Source organism: Schistocerca cancellata, chromosome 8, assembly GCF_023864275.1.
Source record: "Schistocerca cancellata isolate TAMUIC-IGC-003103 chromosome 8, iqSchCanc2.1, whole genome shotgun sequence".
Classification (NCBI taxonomy): Eukaryota; Metazoa; Arthropoda; class Insecta; order Orthoptera; family Acrididae; genus Schistocerca; species Schistocerca cancellata.
Genome location: NC_064633.1, coordinates 430,445,246 through 430,464,548, shown reverse-complemented (window position 1 = coordinate 430,464,548; position 19,303 = coordinate 430,445,246). Strand labels below are relative to the sequence as shown.

The 19,303-nt window shown below is 43.2% G+C and overlaps 1 non-coding gene across 1 annotated transcript; it reads left to right on the top strand.

The window, feature by feature from the left end:
* Window positions 1–1,887: 1,887 nt before the first annotated feature.
* Window positions 1,888–1,964, top strand: Trnar-gcg (transfer RNA arginine (anticodon GCG)). Its single transcript has one exon. It is a non-coding gene; the product is annotated as a tRNA-Arg (tRNA).
* Window positions 1,965–19,303: the final 17,339 nt, after the last annotated feature.

Here is a 19,303-nt window from a genome sequence, read left to right as displayed (position 1 = left end):
CCTTCATCTCCTGCTATCGTGAGAGACTGGCCTCATCACAGCCCAAAAATTGCTGCCCATTTCCTATGTGTCATCAATACAATTACAATACACATCCATTTGAAGTCTGGTTTCGTAGCACAGCGGAGATCAGGTTATAGTTGTGGAAAGGGGCCAAAATCAGTTACTGTCAGTTGCACCAAAAGTACAAACTTTATTTTCCTAAGACACTTAATCACACATGCCGCTAAAATCATTCAAAAACAATACGACTGAAGGCCAGAACACAGGTTATTAAGATTGCCTTAAGGAATACACACAGCTGAAAGGCCTAGTTACAAAATTTTACGTAAAAACTCGACTGAAAGTCGATGGAAGAACTGAGAGCTTAAGGCCTGGATAACAAGACTTTCAGATAAAGAAGAAAATGTGAAAAAAGATTTTAAAACAAGTGACCTCTCAAATTTTAATTTAAGTCGGCTGAAGGCCTTACCTTAAAATATTTCACGGAAATTTCAGCTGAAGGCCACATACTGAACATAGAACAACTGAAGGCTTTAGGCTTGGATAATAATAAGGATTTCCTATGGGCGAAATCCCTTTTAAAAAAATATATTAGTTTAAGCAAGAATCTTCAAAGTTTTTATTTAGGACAGCTCAAGGCCTTATCTTAACATTAAAACAAACTAAATTAATAGACGGCTGGAGGCCTCACACAGTACTTGAGACTAAAACAAAATTACAATCTAAAACAACAGAACAGTGGTGCTCAGAAGTGTTACAATGGTCGGCCTGAGGAGGTAACTCTAACGTAAGTTTAGGTGACACACGCAGCCAAGAATAATTCTAAATAATCGGATGGCAACCCGACCCAGGGACGGCTGAAGGACCTACCAACAACCTAATCAATTCCCTTCCGCCCGACCAACAGCAAGACTACGGAAAAATCAGCGAGAACGAGGATACCAGAAGCACTATGTCTTGAAAATTGGCGCCTAAATACGGTCAAGACACAATAAGCACTCGAAAGTATGAACAACACCAAAGGCTGTCGAACTACATGCCGTGCCGGACAGCACCAGCACGGCGAAGAAAAACATACTGCCAGAAAACGACGCTAACGACCACGGCAGGTAACTTGAACGTTAATGGCCACAAGGCAGAAGATACTGCTGATGCACTTCACTAATAAGTATCAACCAGTTCAATAGTTAAACACCATACGGGAAGACGGCTGCAAAATTTCGCCCACTCCAACACACTATAAGCTGCTGCTTGTGTGAACCGCCCAGAAGCAACAACCGGCAATGAACGAAGAGATGTTCAAATGGCTCTGAGCACTATGGAACTCAACATCTGAGGTCATCAGTCCCCTAGAACTTAGAACTTCTTAAACCTAACTAACCTAAAGACATAACACACATCCATGCCCGAGGCAGATTTCGAACCTGCGACCGTAGCAGTCACGCGGTTCCGGACTGAAGCGCTTAGAACCGCTCGACCACCGCAGCCGGCACGAGGTGATGTCACGGCATTTGAGGTTTCATAACAGTTTAACTGATCAGTCATCTTCAGTGTCCAGGTTCGGTAGGCGACGAACTTTGTAGCTCTGGCACCTTGCGACTCACAAATCCGATCGCGCATGCACGCCGTCAGTGGCCCCAGCCTGACCTGGTGCCGCGAAAAATTCCTCGCTGTTCTGTCCCAACCGACCGACTGCCCCCCACACACACACACCACACACGGAAATATAGCGTTCACACCAAAGACGGTACAGCAGTACTATTATCGATACCTCGCAGAACTAGCACTCCTGGAAGAAAGGTATGCAGGAGAGCTTCTGTGAAGTTTGGAAGGTAGGAGACGAGGTACTGGCGGAATTAAAGTTGTGAAGACGGGTCGTGAGTCGTGCTTGGGTAGCTCAGTTGGTAGAGCATTTGCCTGCGAAAGGCAAAAGTCCCGAGTTCGAGTCTCGGTCCCGCACACAGTTTTAATCTGCCAGGAAGTTTCATTATTTGATGTGTCGTAACTCGTAGGGAACCTTGCACCGAGGGAAATCAGTAAGGCCTGCATCGTGGTCGTTTATGGTCTATTTTGAGAGATTAATTATGGTCTTTCATCGAAATTAATACATAACAACTTGGACATTGATTCCTGTGCTGCAGAGTGGGTACGTCATGGCACCCAAGACGTTCACCAGGGCGTACGATTGGGCCTCTGCTAATACATAACAACTTGGACATTGATTCCTGTGCTGCAGAGTGGGTACGTCATGGCACCCAAGACGTTCACCAGGGCGTACGATTGGGCCTCTGCCTCTTTTAGAATTTTCAGAGTCGTGCAGAGCCACAGACACTTTAAGCCAGTAAACCAGCTTCTGACTTTGACATCCAGAGGCAGACCGAGTATGATTACGAACTGTAACTACCCTTTACATACAATTAGTCATTTTTCTTTACTGATTTTATTAAAATAGAAATTAAATTAATGCCTGCGAATGTGTGTTAGAATGATGGGGAAGCAACTTCTCTCCCCCAAAAATATCCATTGAAGTGAGACCGGCCGGAGTGGCCGTGCGGTTCTAGGCGCTGCAGTCTGGAACCGAGCGACCGCTACGGTCGCAGGTTCGAATCCTGCCTCGGTCATAGTTGTGTGTGATGTCCTTAGATTAGTTAGGTTTAATTAGTTCTAAGTTCTAGGCGATTGATAACCTCAGAAGTTAAATCGCACAGTGCTCAGATCCAGAGCCATCCATTGAAGTAAACAAATACTATTCAGTCATAATAATGTAACTTCAATTTAATGAGGAGGGAAGTTAAATAGCGGAACATGGCTTTTGTTCAGCCTCATGTAAAGTAAAGAACAAAGGGAAGGCGTTGTTACAAAAAACGTCTAAGGTTTCCAGTGACTGTATACTGGCGCTTATTTCGACTGAACAAGAATGGTTCCTGTAAGTCGGTCAATTGGTCTGTGGGTCGTGTCATGTATTATCGAAACCGGCAATAAAGTGTTTTTTCTGATCTGATATTTTAATCTGATCTAAGTTTCTGTAGGTTAATAGGTGCAAGTTTTTGCTGGTCGTCTGCAATGAGTACATTAAAAATATCACATCAGTGGCAAAATGTCGTGGGACAGAAATTTGACTTGCTTGAATTACTTTATCTGTCCCCTTCGTTCTTATCTACGTGGATGGGGGTACATGAAGCGTGATGGGTTGGATGGAGAGGTGTGAAGCCTCTATAATTTGAGTGGAAGAGTCTCATTAAATCCTCTGCAGAGAGAGGTTTTTACTGCCTGTCGACATTTGTGCCTTTGATAGCGATTACACCCTCGCACTTCGACACTGACAAGGATAATGCTTGTTAGGAGGATGATAAAGCATCGGTTTTGGTAGGTTTAGAGATTACTGCAATTAAAAATTTATGTTACATCTCTTATTGACTACACCGAAGAGAAGCGTTAACTTTTCATTGTTCGAATACGTGTTGGGAGCGTTGTCTTTCTAAAACAGTCATTCCATGTAATATAAACGCTGGGTAAAATTCTCAACTTTACCAAGAATGCGTACTACCACAACTTTCATTATTTCTGGGAGTAATATTACACTGTATAGAATTCCGTTGCTATAAAAACCTATCAGAAGTAAGGGAGTAAATAAGCGCAGTGCGGTAAAGAACGGCCCCCTTTGCGTCCCGTGACGCTGTTAGTGTATTAGGGCGTCGCGGCGGCGTACGGGATAAAACTAATAAAGCTGACGTGAAGCCGCGGCATGTGAGGGCGGAAGCCCGAGCACAATGAGCTACGTGCCGCGGGTGCCGCGGGTCGGGGGCCGCTGGAATGTTTTTGGGAGGTCGCCGAGCCGCCCCCAACTCGGGGCTCTGCAATATCTGGCCGTCAGCCGCGTCTGCCTCCGCTTCGACTCAGTCCCAAACCAGGGAAATCCCGGTGCAGTAATCTAGTGTTGAGTATGTCATTTTAACAAACGCTACTGGTTTTACATCAAAACAAAAGCACACAGTTCTAATATATTTGCGTAGGCTTCCGCCGTCAGAGTCAGCCGACATAAATGTTTTCTGGGTTTGGTACCGCGTCATAACGTAAAAACTACTGCTGCTATAGAAAAACCAAGGTTTCGGTCACGATTGCAGCGGCCTTCTTCTGCCGTACCGGCACGTTCACAGGAGCTCAGTCCGTCAGTTCACCTGATGATGGTGACATGTATGATCGCCGAAATATTGTGCCCGTTGGACACTGTAGACCGGCAGTACTCCCGTGGATATAAGCAAATATATATGACCTTGAGTTATAAGTTATCTTCACTTCAGCAAAGGACAACGATCGTTTAATAGATGCAAGAAATATGTCTAGGGGCAATATCGGTTGCCACTGATGGATAAATCAGTTAATTATGTGAAAATATCTTTTTTATAAATTTTATTGCATCACCAAGGTTCATTTTTCCATTATTATTCTGACTAGATGGAAGCAGCCTACGACGACTTCCTTGCATACGTTTCAGTATCTGTTCTTGTCTTAAACTGTTTACCTCTATCGCAGTGCAGTTAATAATTAAAAACAGTTATCGAAATGTCTGATCCATTAAATTTAGAAACGCTTTATGTTTCGGGATAACATGATTCCACTCTTAATATATCAATACTATTGTGGCAGTAGTAGACACAGTCAAAATTTCTAGTTACAGCAACGTGTTGTCATGCATGACCGTCCATTTTACATATACGAGGGCGTGCTGAAAAGTAATGCCTCTGAATATTTTATGTGTAAAAACGTATAGATTTTTAAATCAGACGAACTTCATTAACATACTACACCTTCATTTTTCAAGCCTATATTATTTCTCAACATAGTCACCCTCGATGGAAACAAATTTCTCCCAATGAGAGAGCAGTTTGTTAATATGGGCACTATAGACTGTCTGACATTATTGTCGGTTTGTCGGAGTCACAACCTCACTTTTGCTTGCAGTACTTCATCACTATCAAACATAAGTCCTCGAAGCTGTTCATTAAGTTTTGGAAACAGATGAAAATTAGATGGGGCCAAGTCGGAACGGCTTGGAGGTTGATGAATGGCAATGAAACCAAGGCGCAGCATTTTTTGAGAGGTTGGAGCACTCTTGAGTAGCTCTAGCATTGTCATGCCGAATGAGGGGGTGCTCCGATCTCTTCGAATCCGAAACTCAGTTATAGCACTCTGCTTCTTACGCACCGACATAGTTGCGTTACATACCGCCATATTACACACTACAATTCCGTTGCTTCTAGCGCCAGAGGGCTGTAAGTATGTAGAGACCAAGAATTTTTATTTAAAAAAACTTTAAGGCTTCTCGTACAAGATATTCGGAGACATTACTTTTCAGTCCACCCTCGGAGCTTGGTGTGACTATTGAAAGTACCTGTGGCAAGTTCATGACCTCATCAAACTCTATTCACCAGACTACACAAATCCAATGAAGAGGATATTGTAACAGAAGGTATGGGAATCGATATGGAACATACTGGCGATCCAGTATTAGAGTTTAACGGAAGACTGGAGATCAAATAGGGCGGAAGGCACAGAAAGAACTCATTCGCAATTCACGATCTTTGGGAGAAATGACAATTAAACGAGTTTTCAAATACGCTTGCAGAATTTCTGAGAGAGGATAAACCATAAAAATTTCGGAAAAAAAGTGATCCACGCATGCAAGAAAAGACCAAGATTGTACAATCGGTTAACAGCTCATGCATCGAACATGTTGACATTAATAATACACAGGAGAATGGAAATGAAAGATGAGGATCTGTTAGATGACGGTAAGTATGACTTTAGGACAGGTAGAGACACCAGACGTTTGAGGTTGTGCTTTATAAGTGGCATGCACAAAATCCATGAGGGAAAATGGAATACCATTAAAGAAGTTCCTGCGTTAAAAGGTGTAATATATGGATGGCGGCTTTCGCCACTATTGTTCAATGTGTATATCGAAGAAACAATGTTGAAAATAAAGATTTAACAATGGAACTAAAATTCAGGTGAAATATAATATCGTCATATTCTCTGACGACGTTGCTGCCATCAGTGAAACTGAAGAACTACAGAAGCTGTAGCCTAGTGTGTAAGGTCTAATTATATTGGCTGAATGTATACTGAAAAAAGACGAAAGTAATGACGAGCGCAAAAATTAGATTACCAACCAGATTAAATGAAAGAGTTATATCATGTAAGCAGGGTAACACACGAGGAATGGAGAACTGAAAACGTAAAAAGCAAACGTGCTCTGGCAATACGGCATACATAGCCAGAGGAAGTACTCTAGTATCAAATATCAGTCTTAATTTGAGATTGATATTGCTAAGAATATACATGATCCAGTCACACTTCTGTTACCACCACCTTTGTCCAACGTCAACGTGGAATAACCGAACACAAATGGTAGTTGGCAGCACTACCGGTGGACGCTTTACAAATCATCTCGGGAGAGTGTTGGAAGCAGTGCATTCGTTGTCGTAACGCAGAAACGTAGAAATTTATCTGACGTCCTAATATATATGATCATTGACTTTTGGACCAAGAGTGAAAGATTTCCGAAACTGATAAGTTTGTAAACTGTTCGCATGGTTCAAATGGTTCAAATGGCTCTGAGCACTATGGGACTTAACTTCTAAGTTAAGGGACACAAACAGCACAAAAGCATGCAGGCTGACCTCTTCTGTTGATTAACAGAGACCGCCGTAATGTGTAATAGGCAGACACCTAGCCAGACCATCTCATAGGAAATCCAAACTGCATCAGGATCCACTGCAAGTACTATGACAGTTGGGCGGAAAGTGAGAAAACTTGGATCTCATGGTCGATCGACTGCTCATAAGCCACACATCACGCCGGTAAATGCCAAATGACGTCACGCTTACTGTAAGGAGCGTAAACATTGTACTATTGAACAGTGGAAAATAATTGTGTGGAGTGACGAATCACGGTACACAATGTGGTTATCCGATGGCAGGGTGTGGGTGTGGTGAATTCCCGGTGAACGTCATCTGCCAGCGTGTGTAGCGCCAACAGTTAAATTCGGAGGCGGTGGTGTAATGGTTTGGTCGTGTTTTTCATGGAGGGGCTTGCATCACTTGTGGTTTTGCGTGTACTATCACAGCACAGACGCACATTGAGTTTTCAAGCATCTTCTTGCTTCCCTTGTTGAAGAGGAATTCAGGGATGGCGACTGCATCTTTCAACACGATTGAGTCCCTACTCATAATGCACGGCCTGTGGTGGAGTGGTTTCACGACAATAACATCCCTGTAATGGACTGGCCTGCATACGGTCCTGACCTGAATTGTATAGAATACTTTTGGTATGTACGGACTTCGTGCCAGGCCTCACCTACCGACATCTATACATCTCCTCATTGCAGCACTCCTTGAAAAATGTGTTCCCATTTCCCAAGTAACCTTTCCGCACCTGACTGAACGTATGCCTGCGAGAGTGGAAGCTGTCATCAAGGCTAAGGGTGGGCTAACACCATATTGAATTGCAGCATTAGCGTTTCAGGGCGTCACGAATTTGTAAGTCATTTTCAGCCAGGTGTCCGGATACTTCTGATTAAATAGCGTAAATAGCTACATCTTATGATTACATGAACTTAGAAGCTTAAACTTTTTGCACTGGAATGGGACCTTGCACCAGATGTTTTCAGCAGTCCATGTGGAAAAGGGGTATTAATAGGTGAACAGAGAGAAAAACAACAAAGTCATCGTAGAATGGTTTCGTTTTACCGATTGAGGTACGGAGCCTTAAAAGCAGGAGATCGCTTTCCATTCTCCGAATGACTTATCACCTGATATAAAAACATTAAAAGCCGGCCGCTGTGACCGAGCAGTTCTAGGCGCTTCAGTCCGGAGCCGCGCTGCTGCTACGGTCGCGCGTTCGAATGCTACCTCGGGCATGGACGTGTATGATGCCCTTAGGTTAGTTAGATTTACGTAATTCTAAGTCTATGGGTCTGGTGACCGCAGATGTTAAGTCCCATAGTACTTAGAACCATTTGAACATTAAAATCATGAAAATAAGCTATCGATCAACGATAATAGTAAAAGAAAGGGGGCACAAAACAATGTACAATGAAAGTAGGAGAAATTCTTAACCGAATATACTTATATCATTTCATACAAATACCTTATCCCACGGAAATAACTTTACAAATATGGTATATATAGTATAATCTGCTACAACACTCCAGACAACAAGGTAGCACTCGTACATCTCACAACGACCGACACCACAAGCAAACGTAGAAAGTCATTACAGACAACGTACAGTAGCTGCAGTCACATTGTAACAAATGGGTATCAGTTATCAAAGCACATAGGTAGCCAACTTGAGTTATTAAGAGCTCATCACTAAATTACAGTTCTTGAGACAATTCACTGCTTTGCAATGTTTAGCCTTCACAAGGACATACCAGAACACTAAGCACTCACTCGAGACACTCCTCCTCAAACACCAGGTCCAGTAGCATCCCAGACGTGTTTTATTAATTCAGAACTTCGGCAATTCACTAATACTTTCAGAAACTCAAAGGTGAGAACAACAAAAAGGAACAAAGTTCACTGGTATGCACAGCCTTCGAATGCTCATAACAGATCCTTTCTTCCGCTAACTCCTCCTGGCTCCCGGCTGCCGTATCCTTTGAAAGTACGGAAGCATCTGCTGCTCTCGCCAAACGACGCATCGCGTTAGCAACAGGGCACACATCATATTGTTGGTCTTCAACTCAACACTCTTGCTGTCTCCACGCTATCGGCTCGGACTCCTAAATATGGTCGCTTTTGCCGTCGAATTTCAACTCACCTCTCGTCCCCACTGCGGCTGCCTCATCCTATGGTTACGGCAGCTCCACTTCTACCGACTACCAGAAACTGCACCCAAAATGGCAAATGCCTGGCCCAGAAATTTCAGCACAAAACAAGATCACAGATGCACAGCATCGCACCAAACTTTCGTTAGCTACAGCCCATGGCTCGTTGGCCCTGGCTCACTGATGGTCGATTGTGTCCCGGTTCTCAGACTATCCACTGCTGTGCCGTTCCCCACAGTTCACCACGCCGAGTTGCTGCGTCCACTGAACTCATTTTTACACACGGCTCCGGATAGCGGTTGTGTCTACATGTACACATGCATCTACACACATACACACACACTGGAAAGGATACTGTAGCCACCTTTCATAGCCACCTTTCATTAGTCCGGTAGCCCACTTTCACTATCATTTCTCTTTCTTTTCCTTGTTTCTCTTTTTCCATAACTGATGAACGAATGTGGTTGTGTGTCACGGTACTAGATGATGGCCTAGTCTGCTGCAGAAAAACTTGCGGTAGTCATACAGATTCAGCAGCAGTTGTACAAAATAGCCAACTCTCTTAGTAGTCAAGTAGGCAAAGGGGTTTGCGCTACTTGTGAGAAATCTACCTGCGTTAGGTTGGTGGCGGAAACGGCATCTTTGTGTTTTCCGGGCCACGCGGAGCGTTGAAGAGGCTGGAGGAGGAAAAGCGAGTCAGTCTGCCACTACAAGCAGCAAGCGGCTACACGTGTAGCAGGGGTTGTGTGGCGTGGACTGGGTGGTTTTTTAGGTTACATGGCCTCGGGCAAGTACAGAAAGGGCAACAGTCTCAAAGGGTGCGGGGCAAAGTCAGGACATGCGGGGACCAAGCAGCAATCGGTATTGTGATTGTAAACTGTCGAAGCTGCATTGGTAAAGTATCGGAACTTCAAGCGCTGATAGAAAGCACCGAAGCTGAAATCGTTATAGGTACAGAAAGCTGGCTGAAGCCAGAGATAAATTCTGCCGAAATTTTTACAAAGGCAGAGACGGTGTTTAGAAAGGATAGATTGCATGCAACCGGTGGTGGTGTGTTTGTCGCTGTTAGTAGTAGTTTATCCTGTGGTGAAGTAGAAGTGGATAGTTCCTGTGAATTGTTATGGGTGGAGGTTACACTCAACAACCGAGTTAGGTTAATAATTGGCTTCTTTTACCGACCTCCCGACTCAGCAGCATTAGTGGCGGAACAACTGAGAGAAAATTTGGAACACATTTCACATAAATTTTCTCAGCATGTTATAGTCTTAGGTGGAGATTTCAATTTACCAGATATAGACTGGGACACTCAGATGTTTAGGACGGGTGGTAGAGACAGCATCGAGTGACATTACACTGAGTGCAGTATCCGAAAATTACCCCGGGCAATTAAACAGAGAATCGACTCGTGGAGATAACATCTTGGACCTACTGATAACAAACAGACCCAAACTTTTCGACTCTGTAAGTGCGGAACAGGGAATCAGTGATCATAAGGCCGTTGCAGCATCCCTGAATATGGAAGTTAATACGAATATAAAAAAAGGAAGGAAGGTTTATCTGTTTAGCAAGAGTAATAGAAGGCAGATTTCAGACTACCTAACAGATCAAAACGAAAATTTCTGTTCCGACACTGACAATGTTGAGTGTTTATGGAAAAAGTTCAAGGCAATCGTAAAATGAGTTTTAGACAGGTACGTGCCGAGTAAAACTGTGAGGGACGGGAAAAACGAACCTTGGTTCAACAACAAAGTTAGGAAACTACTGCGAAAGCAATGAGAGCTTCACTCCAAGTTTAAACGCAGCGAAAACCTCTCAGACAAACAGAAGCTAAACGATATCAAAGTTAGCGCAAGGAGGGCTATGCGTGAAGCGTTCAGTGAATTCGAAGATAAAATTCTATGTACCGACTTGACAGAAAATCCTAGGAAGTTCTGGTCTTACGTTAAATCAGTAAGTGGCTCGAAACAGCATATTCAGACACTCCGGGATGATGATGGCATTGAAACAGAGGATGACACGCGTAAAGCTAAAATACTAAACAGCTTTTTCCAAAGCTGTTTCACAGAGAAAGACCGCACTGCAGTTCCTTCTCTAAATCCGCACACAAACGAAAAAAATGGCTCATATCGAAATAAGTGTCCAAGGAATAGAAAAGCAATTGGAACCACTCAACAGAGGAAAGTCCACTGGACCTGACGGGATACCAATTCGATTCTACACAGAGTACGCGAAAGAACTTGCCCCCCTTCTAACAGCCGTGTACCGCAAGTCTCTAGAGGAACGGAAGGTTCCAAATGATTGGAAAAGAGCACAGGTAGTTCCAGTCTTCAAGAAGGGTCGTCGAGCAGATGCGCAAAACTATAGACCTATATCTCTGACGTCGATCTGTTGTAGAATTTTAGAACATGTTTTTTGCTCGAGTATCATGTCGTTTTTGGAAACCCAGAATCTACTTTGTAGGAATCAACATGGATTCCGGAAACAGCGATCATGTGAGACACAACTCGCTTTATTTGTTCATGAGACCCAGAAAAAATTAGATACAGGATCCCTGGTAGATGCTATTTTCCTTGACTTCCGGAAGGCGTTCGATACAGTTCCGCACTGTCGCCTGATAGACAAAGTGAGAGCCCACGGAATATCAGACCAGCTGTGTGGCTGGATTGAATAGTTTTTAGCAAACAGAGTACAGCATGTTGTTATCAATGGAGAGACGTCTACAGACGTTAAGGTAACCTCTGGCGTGCCACAGGGGAGTGTTATGGGACCATTGCTTTTCACAATATATATATAAATGACCTAGTAGATAGTGTCGGAAGTTCCATGCGGCTTTTCGCGGATGATGCTGTAGTATACAGAGAAGTTGCAGCGTTAGAAAATTGTAGCGAAATGCAGGAAGATCTGCAGCGGATTGGTACTTGGTGCAGGGAGTGGCAACTGACCCTTAACAGAGACAAATGTAATGTATTGGGAATACATAGAAAGAAGGATCCTTTATTGTATGATTATATGATAGCAGAACAAACACTGGTAGCAGTTACTTCTGTAAAATATGTGGGGGTATGCGTGTGGAACGATCTGAAGTAGAATGATCATATAAAATTAATTTTTGGTATGGCGGGTACCAGGTTGAGATTCATTGGGTGAGTCCTTAGAAAATGTAGTCCATCAACAAAGGAGGTGGCTTATAAAACACTCGTTCGACCTATACTTGAGTATTGCTCATCACTGTGGGATCCGTACCAGATCGGGTCGACGGAGGAGATAGAGAAGATCCAAAGAAGAGCGGCGCGTTTCGTCACAGGGTTATCTGGTAACCGTGATAGTGTTACGGAGATGTTTCAAGTGGCAGACTCTGCAAGAGAGGCGCTCTGCATCGCAGTGTAGCTTGCTCGCCAGGTTTCGAGAGGGTGCGTTTCTGGATGAGGTATCGAAAATATTGCTTCCCCCTACTTATACCTCCCGAGGAGATCACGAATCTAAAATTAGAGAGATTCGAGCGCGCACGGAGGCTTTCAGACAGTCGTTCTTCCCGCGAACCATACGCGACTGGAACAGAAAAGGGAGGTAATGACAGTGGCACGTAAAGTGCCCTCCGCCACACACTGTTGGGTGGCTTGCGGAGTATAAATGCAGAAATGTAGATGTAGATGTAGTCTGCCGCCGGTACAGGAAGCGTCCATAGCTGTGCTCCATTCGGAGCAGGGTGAGTTAGACTGACCGCGTGGCGCGTTGTTACTCGGCGAGAGGAGAGCTGTTAGTTTTTGTTCTCGCTTTTCAACTCTGAAAGATTGCTTTACCTTGTTGCTGCAAGGAACGCAAAAGTTTGGCAGAAATTTCTTTTAGTAAATTGCTATAGCAGACTTGGATCCGCCGGAAGAGCGCCACACAAAGGCATCGGATGTATGAGAAGTGTGCCCTCGCTTGTGTATGAATGTCTATCTGACATCAGCTGTGACTGTATACGCTTTTATTTTTCTAAATATTAATAGCTGCCGGCCACGGTGGTCTCGCGGTTCTAGGCGCGCAGTCCGGAACCGCGCGACTGCTACGGTCGCAGGTTCGATTCCTGCCTCGGGCATGGATGTGTGTGATGTCCTTAGGTTAGTTAGGTTTAAGTAGTTCTGAGTTCTAGGGGACTGATGACCACAGCTGTTAAGTCCTATAGTGCTCGGAGCCATTTGAACCATTTTTTATTGATAGCTTAGTCTTCTGGTAAATTTTCCTTGCATTATGTATCTTTCGCCCGTGAGGGGCCAACCACGTGGTTGAACATTAGGGTTTGTTGGGCTACCGACATCACTAACTGTACGATCTCACGTGTGTTTTAAAGAATGTTACTGTTCATGTTTACGTGGTGTGATATTGTTGCACCTTGGCCACTATACCTAAAAATTGCGTCTCCACAAACCACGTGGGCACGTGGGTGTACCGCGAAACTTGTACCGTTTCACGAGCTATTGCAATCAGTTATCAGGCAACCGCAGTTGTGTGAATGATTCACACCAATGATTCTAGGTGTAGATTGTAACGGTGAATGTATAGATGCTTTTCTTTAATGTTTTAGGAATTAATGTTATCAGAAATTGTGTACATACCTCACCCCCTGTCTTAGGATTAAATGATTTTATCCACAATTTTCTCTTGTATTCCGAGGTTACGTTTTTGTATCTAAGCCACTCACCTCGTAGCTTTCCCGTTAGCACATCCAACGTGTTTTCTTAATCACAGATCCAGTGATTAGTTTCCCCTTTTATTTTAAAACGAATTCTTTAGATTAAAACTTATTTCAGGTGTGTTGCTGGCAGCTGTTCTTATGCACAGTGTTCATGCACCTTCTATTTTATTTTAAATGTTTGATCTCGTGAACGGTGCACGGGCAATACTGTTAATTACATAGCATCCCCTATGAGCGATATCACAACGTATGCACTTTTATGAGTTTTTGCTCTGTGATCAAATTAATTTATTTTCCGCCTCGGCCAAACCTTCCATTAGTTGTATGGTTTCACAATCAACAAGCATTTCCATTTGCATATGGTTCATTTAAATATTCGGACACTGTTTCGAGCGCTACGTTTTGTTGACTCAAAGGTGCTTCATGCCACTTACGCACAACGCAACAAGTACACGGCTGTCTTACACGATTTATTCACAGGTGCCGCACGACGACTGCCAGTTGCGACCATTTGCCTATGCTTTAGTTTAATAGTAAGAAGTAACCAAGTGAGTTACACGATGTCGGTGCTGACCCAATAATAACGTAATAACCCGTTACACACTCTGCAACCCATCCTACGGTGCATGGTGGACGGTACCCGCCAACACTCCTAGCCGTTTCCTTTCTTGTTCCACTCGGAAACAGAGCATGGGATAGACTACTATACGCCTTCGTGCGAAACCTAATTTCTCTTATCTTTGTGGTCCTTCCGGGAAATGTAAGTTGGCGGCAGTAGAATGGTTCTGCAATCAACTTCAAATGCTGATGGTCTAAATTTTGTCATTGGTATTCCGCGAAAAGAGCGTCGCCTTCCCGCCAGGGTTTACCATTTGAGTTCCAAAAGCCTGGCCGTAATACTTGCATGTATTTCGAAACTACTGGTAGCAAATGATGCAGTCCGACTCTGAATTGCGTCAATGTCTTCCTTTAATACAAGTTAATGGGGATCCCAAACACTCGGGCAGTACTCAAGAACGGCTCTTACTAGTGCCTCATATGCAGTCTCCTTTACAGATTGAAACGTCCCCTTTGAAAAATTATACAAGACTGTGCTTATACTGACACACTATATTTTTAGCGCAACGCAATCTGACTTTCAAAAATCCCTACAAAAAATGGCCCTGACTAACATTAACCTATACGTTTCACAAATCACTTACCTCACCAAAAATCTTCATTACTCGAACTACTGCAATACTGCAATACTACTGCCAGCTAAATAAAAGATTCAAACTACGAAAGGCACTAACTACTGATAGGGGTAGTTAGCAAATGAAAGATTTTGATAGAGAACAAACAATGTATTTACCTTAATATCATCAAAAGTCATAATATATGTAATTTCAAAACTCCGCCATCTCTCTCCCCACATCCACCACTGCTGGCGGCTCACCTCCAACTGCGCAACGCTACGCGCTGTTCACATCCAGCTGCCGCTGCCCAACACTACAATGGCAGACAACAATGCAAACTAGCTACAGACTGCACACAGCACAGCCGGTGATTTTCGTACAGAGCGCTACGTAACGTTGCCAATAAGAAAACATAAACAGCCTACTTACAAGATGAACCACATTTTCCTAAAAAAGATCCCAATTAACTGGAGTCTACTATTCGCCTTCCCTACGACAACCCCTCCCTATTATAGCTCTTTCCATATCATATAGCTTCGCAACGTTATTCCAAGATATTTAATTGACCTGTATCTGTCAAACAGCACATAAAAAATGCTGTATTACAACTTCACAGAGAGATCACTTATGTATACAGGAAATAACACAAATAACGGTGGTGCTACCACACTTCCCTGGGATACTACAGACAATACCCCTGTGTCTGATTTGTTGAGGTTTTTTAATTCAAATGGTCGCCAAAGAAAATGCTGTCAAATTGTAAAACTCTCTGAAATTATTTCGATTATTCGTTTAACAAGTGCCTCAGTCGAGGAAACCCTTACAGTCAAAAAAAGGATAAACGAATATCTACGTCGTTTACTAAGCGAAGAACGGCTTACAAACTTTGCTGCATTATGAATGATAAAGGGTCTCCTGCAGCAGTTGAGCCAGCTTCTTTACATATAAGGAAGTTTGATATATAAAAATGGTTTCTTTTGTGTAACTGCTTACGTTAACGAGACGTTCAGTTCGTGCCATCGCACTGGGAGTTTTGTTTGGTTTATGGGATTGGAATATACTTTAGGGCCTGGATAGTAACGTTAGTTTAGGGTCACATTGAAAAGCGGCTACGTTTTCTACTACCAAGAGAATTTTACTGATCCCAACGACGCTTCATTCACACCAAAGACCTGGACATTCTCGGTCCTGCAACGGGAGCACACCCATATCCTCCAGCATAACAGTAAAGGAAAAGAATGGCGAGAAACAGGTACAGAATTGAAAACTACACGCCCTGTAAGCTCAAGGAGGCACGGAAAAGCAATCAGTTGTAGAGATATAAATATCTCATCTCATTATCCTCCCATCCGTGACAATCTACCTTTAGGAGACAATCTATGGAAAGCCAATCTCTTTGCCTCACGGCATTTATCAGAAGTATCCGAACTTCGACACCGCTTATGTCTACCATCCCACCGCTGCTGTCACTCCCACACTTTCTTCCAGATCCCAAAACAAACTCTTACAAAGCCACAACCTAATAAAACTACCAAATAATGTAAGGAAACAGTATTCTGCGAAAACCAATACAGTGCCTAGTTATCAGTTATGACTCTATTACCTACCACAGTCCGCCCCCGGTAGCAGAGTGGTCTGCGCGACAGACTGTCACTCCAAAGGGCCTGGGTTCGATTCCCGGCTGGGTCGGAGATTTTCTCCGCTCAGGGACTGGGTGTTGCGTTGTCCTAATCATCATCATTTCATTCCCATCGACGAGCAAGTCGCCGAAGTGGCGTCAACTCGAAAGACTTGCACCAGGCGAACGGTCTACCCGACGGGAGGCCCTCGTCACACGACATTTCATTTCATACCTACCACAGTCTTAACGAAAGGCTCTTTTCCTTATTGCAAGCTACAGCCTGGCTGGCATCGTCATTGGATGGGGACACGGATTTACTTCAAAATTTGTACACCTTCAGTAGGCCATTAACACAACATAATCTGAAAGTAGTAAGGTGCAGTACTCTGGCAATTCTGAGAAAATCGCAAGAGGAGTTTTTCACGTCTATTAACTTATATATCTGTGCTTAGGTGCTGGTTGCAATAATTCATTGTGGTCATGTGATTAGCGTTCGCACATGGTGAAAAAGTCGTGTACAAGGCAACGATACAAATCCTCAGAATACTTAATTTTTAATCTATATTTTTTTTCATCACTGGTCCCATTATTTAATTTATATTACATTTAACTGGTAATATAACTAAAAGACCCGCATACATTTCCAGAAAATTGTAGTGAATTTCCTATGTTATTGGACTATTTACTATTTCTAATTACATTTTCAATGACGAGGCACAGGCTCGGAAAGACCAAGTCAAACCTCGATAAATAATGATGCGAATGACGTTATTGACAATCAGTAATATAGCAGGTCACAATATAGCACACCAAAAGAGTAATGTAGAATTAGTTCTCGGATGTACTTGTAGTTTTCATGATATTACCTCTCAAATGATATATAAAATGAATAATGAGACTACTGTTGAAAAAATATAGATTAAGAAATTCGTGTTAGCGGGAGTGGAACACGTATCATGTTCGAGTATAGTGACTTTTCTGGAGACTAGACATCTACTATGTAGGAATCAGCATGGGTTTCGAAAAAGAGGGTCGTGTGAAACTCAGCTCGCGCTATTCGTCCACGAGACTCAGAGGGCCATAGACACCGGTTCACAGGTAGATACCGTGTTTCTTGACTTCCGCGAGGCGTTCGATACAGTTCCCCACAGTCGTTTAATGAACAAAGTAACAGCATATGGACTATCAGACCAATTGTGTGATTGGATTGAAGAGCTCGTAGATAACAGAACGCAGCATGTCATTCTCAATGGAGAGAAGTCTTCCGAAGTAAGAGTGATTTCAGGTGTGCCGCAGGGGAGTGTCATAGGACCGTTGCTATTTACAATATACATAAATGACCTTGCGGATGACATCGGAAGTTCACTGAGGCTTTTTGCAGATTATGCTGTGGTGTATCGAGAGGTTGTAACAATGGAAAATTGTACTGAAATGCATGAGGATCTGCAGCGAATTGCGCATGGTGCAGGGAATGGCAGTTGAATCTCAATGTAGACAAGTGTAATGTGCTGCGAATACATAGAAAGATAGATCCCTTATCATGTAGCTACAAAATAGCAGGTCAGTAACTGGAAGCAGTTAATTCCATAAATTATCTGGGAGTATGCATTAGGAGTGATTTAAAATGGAATGATCATATAAAGCAGATGCCAGACTGAGATTCATTGGAAGAATCCTAAGGAAGTGCAATCCGAAAACAAAGGAAGTAGGTCACAGTACGCTTGTTCTCCCACTGCTTGAATACTGCTCAGCAGTGTGGGATCCATACCAGATAGGGTTGATAGAAGAGATAGAGAAGATCCAACGGAGAGCAGCGCGCTTCGTTACAGGATCATTTAGTAATCGCGAAAGCGTTACGGAGATCATAGATAAACTCCAGGGGAAGACTCTGCAGGAGAGACGCTCAGTAGCTTGGTACGGGCTTTTGTTAAAGTTTCGAGAACATACCTTCACCGAAGAGTCAAGCAGTATATTGCTCCGTCCTACGTATATCTCGCGAAGAGACCATGAGGATAAAATCAGAGAGATTAGAGACCACACAGAAGCATATCGACAATCCTTCTTTCCACGAACAATACGAGACTGGAATAGAAGGAAGAACCGATAGATGTACTCAGGGTACCCTCCTCCACACACCGTCATGTGGCTTGCGGAGTATGGATGTAGATGTAGATGTAGATTCTAACCGTCGCCTCGTCCACGACGCTCTTGCCATGCCGGAACGCTAATCACGTAACCACAATGAATTCTTACAGCCGACACCTTTGCACAGATACATGATCTACCTAATAGACGCGTCGAACTGCTCTTGCAATTTTGTCGGAATTGCCAGAGCAGTGCTCTTTACTACTTGATCATTATGTTGTTTTAATAACCTACTAAAGGTGTATAAAGTTTGAAGAAAACTCGTGATCCCAAAGTCGTTACCTCCCCTTGTTAGGTGAAGAGATTCTCACAATAGCGAAAGTCGTTGCGGACCTCATCGAACCAGTCAGTAGACTGTTGACAAACAAAAAGCCGTTGCTCTAGGTCTTCATGGATGTGTTGCATGAGGCTCTTTGATAGATTTGATGAAGTTACACTGGGTCAGTGGAGAGTATAAAACAGACGCAAGCATAAACTGGAAACAAAGACGAAACTAATGAAATCATTTAAGTTTAAATGCGTTCCTAACTTGGGTTGATAAATGTGATGTTATACATTTTTTCATCAACAATGTGAACTCTTTTTCACTTTGCACCGACGATACTACACGATTCAAGAGAGGACAGGTGTTTTATGAGTTTTCTGTACAAGCTAGTGCGCAGGGACGATAGGCTCTTTATATGTTGTCCCTCCATGCTGCGTGGTTTTAAGGACCAACATCTGTATTTTCCTTTCTGTTGGCATGGAAAGCATTCTCGTGGTTTAGTTAAATGAATAATTACACGTGTGGTACAGAGTTTTTGCGTTATCTCAATGCCAGAAACAACCTTAACAGGTTTAATAACAAT